Here is a 6791-nt window from a genome sequence, read left to right as displayed (position 1 = left end):
TGCTGCGCTCGACGCTGCGCTGGCCGTCTCGCCTGTCTCGAACATTTTGTAAGCCTTGCTTTACTTTCATTAGGGACAATTTTCCCAGAGACAGTAAAAATGTCCTGGGTTATCCATCAGCATTTAAGAATTATAAAGTAGATACTAATACAGACCTTTGGAATGATATTCACGGCGGATTAGGGATTGAGAGAGAAGAATGACTTAGAGATCCTCCTATTCACACTTCAGGGAGAAGTAACCAGGTTCTGCTCCCACACAATTAGCCAGCACCTCCTCTGCCCAGATAAGAACATACCTGGTGGCTGACGCAGTACTAGGTCCTTTGAAGGACACAAAGCCCGTAATAGGTTGTAAAATCACAGACTTCTGCCGACGTCAGATTGTCAGCCAAACTGATAAGCATGCCTTCCATCTCTTTGGCCAAGTTATTGATAAAAATATGGGGGAAGGGGAAATGCTGAAGGCAGAGACAGAGCCTGAGTTGCTGCTGGAAGCCTTGGGGGCACAGGCAGCGGGCTGCCCCCTGTTGGTGTGGCTGTTAGAGCGGTAACTGGTCCAGCTCACTTCTGCTGCACTTCAGTACCCCTCTCCCTCTTGCCCCATAGATGCCACCAGAGATCTTCTTTGATGCCGTGCACCATCTCCTGTACTTAGGGTGACCAACCAAGCCTGGTTTTCTGGGACTTTCCTGGTGTGAGCACCAAAAGTCTCATGTCCCAAGAACCCCCCCAGCCCAGGACAAACCAGGACAGCTGGTCACCTTGCCTGTTCTTCTCAAAGGACAGGAGAAAAGGTCAGTGAGAAGAAGAAATGAGAAGAGTAGGACCTGACCAGTTGTTAGTGAACTCATCCTGAGTCCTAGAGAGGTGACTGCTGTCATTCCAGACGCTCACAAACCCACCCAAACAGTCAGAGAAACAAAAACGGTAACTATACTCCATCTGCAATAGGAATTCAGAGATGGGTGACCACTTCAGGGCGACGGCAGTGGAAGAGGCTGGCCTTGAGCTGGCTGGTGTAAGCGCTGGTCAGGTCTGATGTACTTGGTCCCTCCTAGAGCTTATGACTGACCAACTGGCATGCCTACAGAGGGTCATCATTACCTCGTTGAAATGGGACTGCCCAGGCGTGATGCCTACGCTTTTTTTTTTTTAAATAGCCCATGGACAAGGTAACAAAATTGTCCTGATGGGGTAACAAGAAACTGTACCCAAACCTGGATATTGGGCCATGAAGGGTGATTATGCTGGAGTTTGAAGGTGATGCAGCTGGGAATTATGGAAGCTTGGTAAGTGCACCTGGGCCTTCCCTCCACCTGGCAGGATCTCACCTCTGACAGGTGGAAGACCAGGCCACCAACCTGGGAGGATAGAGGAGCCGTGCTCACTGGACACCACCCCAGCCTGAGGTCTCCTGCAGGCTTTGCTGAGAACACGTCCTGTGCACTTGGCGCAGCCAAGATAGCGTCTCAAGATCCACGATTCAGAGAATCGCTGCCCCAACTTCAGGAGTCTAAAGATGGGTAGAGTTTGAGCTTTTCTGGGAAACGGGAGGGGGTAAAAGAAGACTCACTTTTGAAGAAGAATGCCAACTAGTACTGTGGGAGGAATGACAGAATTAGAAAACGACCATTTTGCGAGCAGTAACTGATTCTGGCAAGGCTGCCTGCACCACCAGACAAAATGATGGTGGGGAACAGCAAACCCACATGTTTTGCCACATTTTTTCCCCTTGTAAGATGTCCTTAACTTTTGGTGATTAACTTCCCTTAATAATTACAAAGGTAAAAATGTACCTTTATGTGGAGAGGTCTGGTGGCCTCGACCTTGATGATGTGACTGGGCATCGCCATTCTCGAGCCTTGTGCTGACTGTGGGTCCTGAGGCGGTGCGGGCAGAGGGGCAGCACCACCCAACAGCGCTCTGGCCAACACGTTTCCTCTGAAGCTCACCAGACACATCCAGGGCTCGTGGTGACAACTGGCCAGGATGCGTCCAAACCCAGTGTTGTGAGCAATTTTAAGAAGAAGAGAGGGAGGTGTTCTATATTAAAAGAGAAACGAGAAGGAAATGTAATGTTTGAACCTTGACTGTACTCTATCTAGGAAAAAAACAGCTATAGAAACTTCGTTTTAGAACAACTGGCAGCAGCAGTAAAACTGGCGTGTCTGATAGACTGTCACTGAACTAATGTTCCTGCTCTCGGGTGTGACAATGTGTCACAGTCACTGGAGAACGTCCTCACTCTCAGGAGCTGCAGGCTGATGGTTCAGGAGTTAAGTGTCACGATGTCTCTACTTCAACAATTCCATCAAAATGCGTGTGTGTGTATAAATGTATGTGTATGTACATACAAAAAAGAGAGGAAAAGCAAATGTGGCAAATGTTAACAATTGGCAAACCAAAAGAGGAAGAATTTGCCTTCTTTCTTTGGAAACACTTCTGACAAAGCAAAACGAAATGAATAGTCCATTATAAATGATTTTCTATAGAGAATAATTTTTAAGATGCTCTTAATCGTTTTTACTTCGGCCTGGGCCTAACCCCGCCCTGGTTTTGTATTTCACTCTGTCTGTGGGGGGCATTCTTCTGAATGCTCTGGTCGTTCTGGTTGGTAGGAGCTGGCAGGGCAGGAGCAGGCCCAGGCAAGGAGGCCACCGGGCCGAGGCTGAGCGTGACATCGCTACTGGTGCAGACAGGGGAGGTGGGGAAAGGAATTACCAGCTGGTTCCCCAGAGCAGGACTAAAGGAACAGACCACGTTGGGGGTAGTCCATCTTCAGAAACCTCACTCCCTGCTGAGAGAATGGGAAAGCGTCTACTTGATAACCCTCGGGAGGCCAGTGACCCATACATCCTCGTTTGGACGTGCTCAAGGTCAAAACCGCACAGCTCCCTCGGCCCGTGGATACACAGAAGGTATTGTTTTCCAAACACACACAGCCCTTGCTGTTCCTGAGATCACCTCTGCATCCTTAGAACATTTTAAACCGGTCCCGATTTTCCCTTTCATCATCTTATCGTGCAAACATCATTTTTCATCATTTATCCAGCTCTACTCAAGATAAATGTCACCTTCTTGTGAACTCGACCCCTTGAGTAGCCAACCCCCTCCCAAGGGCTTCATCAACGCAGCAAATGACACAAAAAGTAAGGGTGAGAAAAAGAAACGCTCCCGATTCCCGGGCCAGTGTTGCTTGCCCAAGAAAATCTGTTTCACAGACCTGTGACAACACTCTGTGCATGTGCATGTGTGAGGATTACTTCAGCACCCACAGGCACATCTCATACCCTTTGTCCCTAGGGAGACATGATGGGGCTCTCAAGAAGCTCAGAGCCTTTTAGTTAACGTGTCATCTCTGTGTGAAGCTGCCTCTACTGTCACAGAACTACTATCCCTGGGATGTCTTTGACTTGACTCTAGATGATTCCCACATTCCATGATCTGTTTCCAACTCCTTTCTTGGGCTTGGCTGTTCTGCTCTTGGCCCTCTTCCTCTCCTAACCTCACTGTCCTCGAGAGATTGCAACTCCTGGAGTCCTGAGGCTACCACCTGGAGGTGGTGTGTCTGCACCCCTCAACCCTGGCCTCTGCAGGTCCACGAGCCCCAGAACACTCAACGTTGATGAAGCACCCCATCCTTGGAGGCATCCCAACTGCTCTCACTCTCCCTGGATATCTTCATTTAGAGGCACCAACTCCTGATGCGTATCCATCAGAAACATCTCTGGAAATCTTCATTCTCAGCTGCTCTCTTAGCCGGTGCGTCAGGAAGGTTACGGGAATCAGCTAACTGGTGTCTTTGTTGCCAGTATTCCCACCTGCCCATCCAGCAGCCTCCTGTATCAGGCAATATATTTTTTGAGTGTGTGTGAGGAAGACTAGCCCTGAGCTAACATCTGTTGCCAATCCTCCTCTTTTTGCTGAGGAAGATTGGCCCTGGGCTAACAACCGTGCCCATCTTCCACCCATCTTCCTCTACTTTATGAGGGATGCCTGCCAACGTCTGTGCCTGGGATCCGAACCTGCGAACCCCAGGCCACCGAAGCACAGAGCGTGAACTTCACCACCACGCCACCGGGCCAGCCCCTATCCGGCAATATTTTTGAAAACAGAACGTCGCTTGTTTAATTCCCTTGCCAACTATCCTTTGACAGTTTCCTGTTAGTGACTAGATAAACCTCAATTCCTCAGCGTGGAGAAAGGAGTCCTTCCCAGTCAGGTTTCGCGTGCATCTCATGCTGTTGCTGTCCTGTGTCCCGGGGCCCAGCCTCGGACAGGCTCTGTCCCCAGGGATCTGTTATGGCGGCCACCTCTGCCTCTGCTGTGCCCTTACTTCTTCCCAAAGTGCCCTCCTCGGCAACTCTTGGGAAGAGCCGGCCCGAATGTCGCTTCCTTTGCAAAGCTCTCCATCCCGTCCCGCTGGGAACAGCCAGCTGTTCCCGGTACACTGCTGGTGCGTTTTCACCACAGGACCTGTTCTGTCAAATCTAAGTGACGTTTTTGAACTCTTCAAGGTATCCCAGGGCTCAGCACAATGGGTGGCGCCAAGGAGGCTCCCAGGCAATGTTGGATGGAATCAACAAATTCCCACTCTTGTTCGGGTCCTCCTTACAAGAGGCTCTGAGTTGATGTAATTCGGAGACCCCACGGCCTCACGAGCAAACACCTTCACACACGCGATACTGGAAGCTGAGGGTCAAGTACCGACAGTGGCGAGATTCAAGAGAGAAAGGTCAGTTGTTGAACGCCCCACATCAGATGACACTTGAAGTGCACTGGCAGCAATCCTGCTGTTGTGACATCTTTTGCTTTTGATGCTGTTTGTCTTCACAGGACTGACAATAAAGAGATGTGCGTTCTGGTTGTCAGTGACAGGGGCAACCAGAGGAGGAAGGAGGCAAAGAAAAGGCCCTTGGCGGCCTCGCAGGGAATGGGACTATCAACAGGATATTCTCTAATGCTGCAGATGCCAGGCTCGTCACCCCCACACCCCTGGCTGCCACGGAACCCAGGAAGCGGATCCCCACTGTCTCTGCTCCTGTAGCGTTGGCAGGAGCTCCAGGAGGGGGTGGGCTGCAGGCCACCATGCCCCGGAAGGGGCTGTCCTCCGCTGGTGTCCATTCCAGGGAGCTGCCGCCGTGCTGACTCGGCCTCTCTCTGCTTCTATTCACCCAGCTGCTGCTGATGGACACATTCGTGCCCGGTCTCCTCTGCCCTCCAGCTCACGGCCCCTGCTCACTGCCTTCCTTTGGCAGGTGCTCTGTGGCTGCCACTCATCCCTTTCCTGTGTCCTGCACCCAGAGAGAGCATCTGGCCGCATGAGAACCCAGGCCCTCTGGAGGCCACTGGTGGGCAGAGCTCCCAGGCCACACCTGTCTGCCAGCCCGTCCCCCTCCTTGGACCCCTCAGTCCATCCAGGGCCTGGGGAGCATGGAAGGATGAAGCTTTGGAGGCGGGCAGTGTCCCTGGCAGACACCTGCACAGTGTCCAGGACAGTGGGGCGGGGAGAGGTGGGAATAGGACGCAGTATTCAGATCCTGGGCCTCAAGTAAGACAGGCTGATTTTAATGTACACTAAAAACCAAGAGAACACCGGGAAAACCCAGTATATTTATAATGACTTTTATTCTGTAGGACTAAGGTTTTTGAAGCATTTTCACATCATTTGATCTCAGCAGCACCCCCGGAACAGGCAGCAGTGGCAGACAGGTGTGCAGTGCTGTGACATGCCTGTGCTGAGACGGTCACTGTGGGCTGGGTGGCCTTGATCAGGGCCCAAGACACACTGCCCACAGCTGTTACTTGGCATGTGACTGAAGCCACAGGCAGCGTGCGGCCCCCTCCGTTGGTCACCAGCCACACCTCCCAAAGCCGCACACAACGCAGACCTGCATGCTTCACGTTGAACAGAAATATTGCTCAGCCCCGCTCAAGCCTTCAGATGACGTCGCCCTGGGCAACAAGATGCAGCTGCATGAGAACCCGGACCCAGAACTGCCCAGTCCAGTGGCTCCTGAACGTGGGCCCCAGCAACCCAGAGAAGCGACTTCTGTCTTCGACAACTAAGTGGTGGGGTGACAACACGCAGCAAGACTGATACGGTTCCTACACTGCTTATCAAGCGCAAAGGGAACAGTGTTCGCTGCACAGTGGAGCACCCTAGCAGACACTGCCCTAACCAGTAACCAGCCACTGTTACAGGATGGCAGAAATCCACATTGCATCTCCCGATGGGACACACGGAGAACGTAACCAAAACATAACCTGGATTATCAGGCAACAGCACGAAAACCCAAATTACGGGACTCTGCCCCAGTGTTCTATCAGTGTTAATTTCCTAATTTTGGAAATTAGACTGTGGCTAGAGAAGTGCGTGTTCTTGTTCTTAGGAAACGAACACAGAGCAGTTTAGGGCGAAGGGATCTGAGGATGCAACTTTCTCTCTGGTTCAGAAAAACACCCTGGACCTGGCTGCCCACCTACCCACCAACCACCAGAGAGAAACAACAAATAAGCCCGATCCTGGCCTCAGGCAGGGGTGGTGCTGGCGTCTTCCAGGGCACACGGAGTCCAAGTTCTTACAGTGCCCTGCAAGGGATGCTGGCGGTTAGCAGCCTGGAACCTTGAGAGCTCGGTGACTCTGACACCCCCCGAGCCCAGGCCCGGAATGCCGGCTCTGATCACAGTTCAGGACGGGACCTCTCCTCCACGCTCTCTGGCTCCTGCTGACCCAGGTGCAGCGCACAGGGAGCCGAGGCTGCCCCCCGACCAAGGAAACAATATAAA

The sequence above is a fragment of the Ceratotherium simum genome, chromosome 1, assembly GCF_057802395.1.
Source record: "Ceratotherium simum simum isolate JZ-2026a chromosome 1, ASM5780239v1, whole genome shotgun sequence".
NCBI lineage: Eukaryota > Metazoa > Chordata > Mammalia > Perissodactyla > Rhinocerotidae > Ceratotherium > Ceratotherium simum.
The sequence above is the reverse complement of the archived record's forward strand: the minus strand, read 5'-3'. Positions refer to the sequence as shown.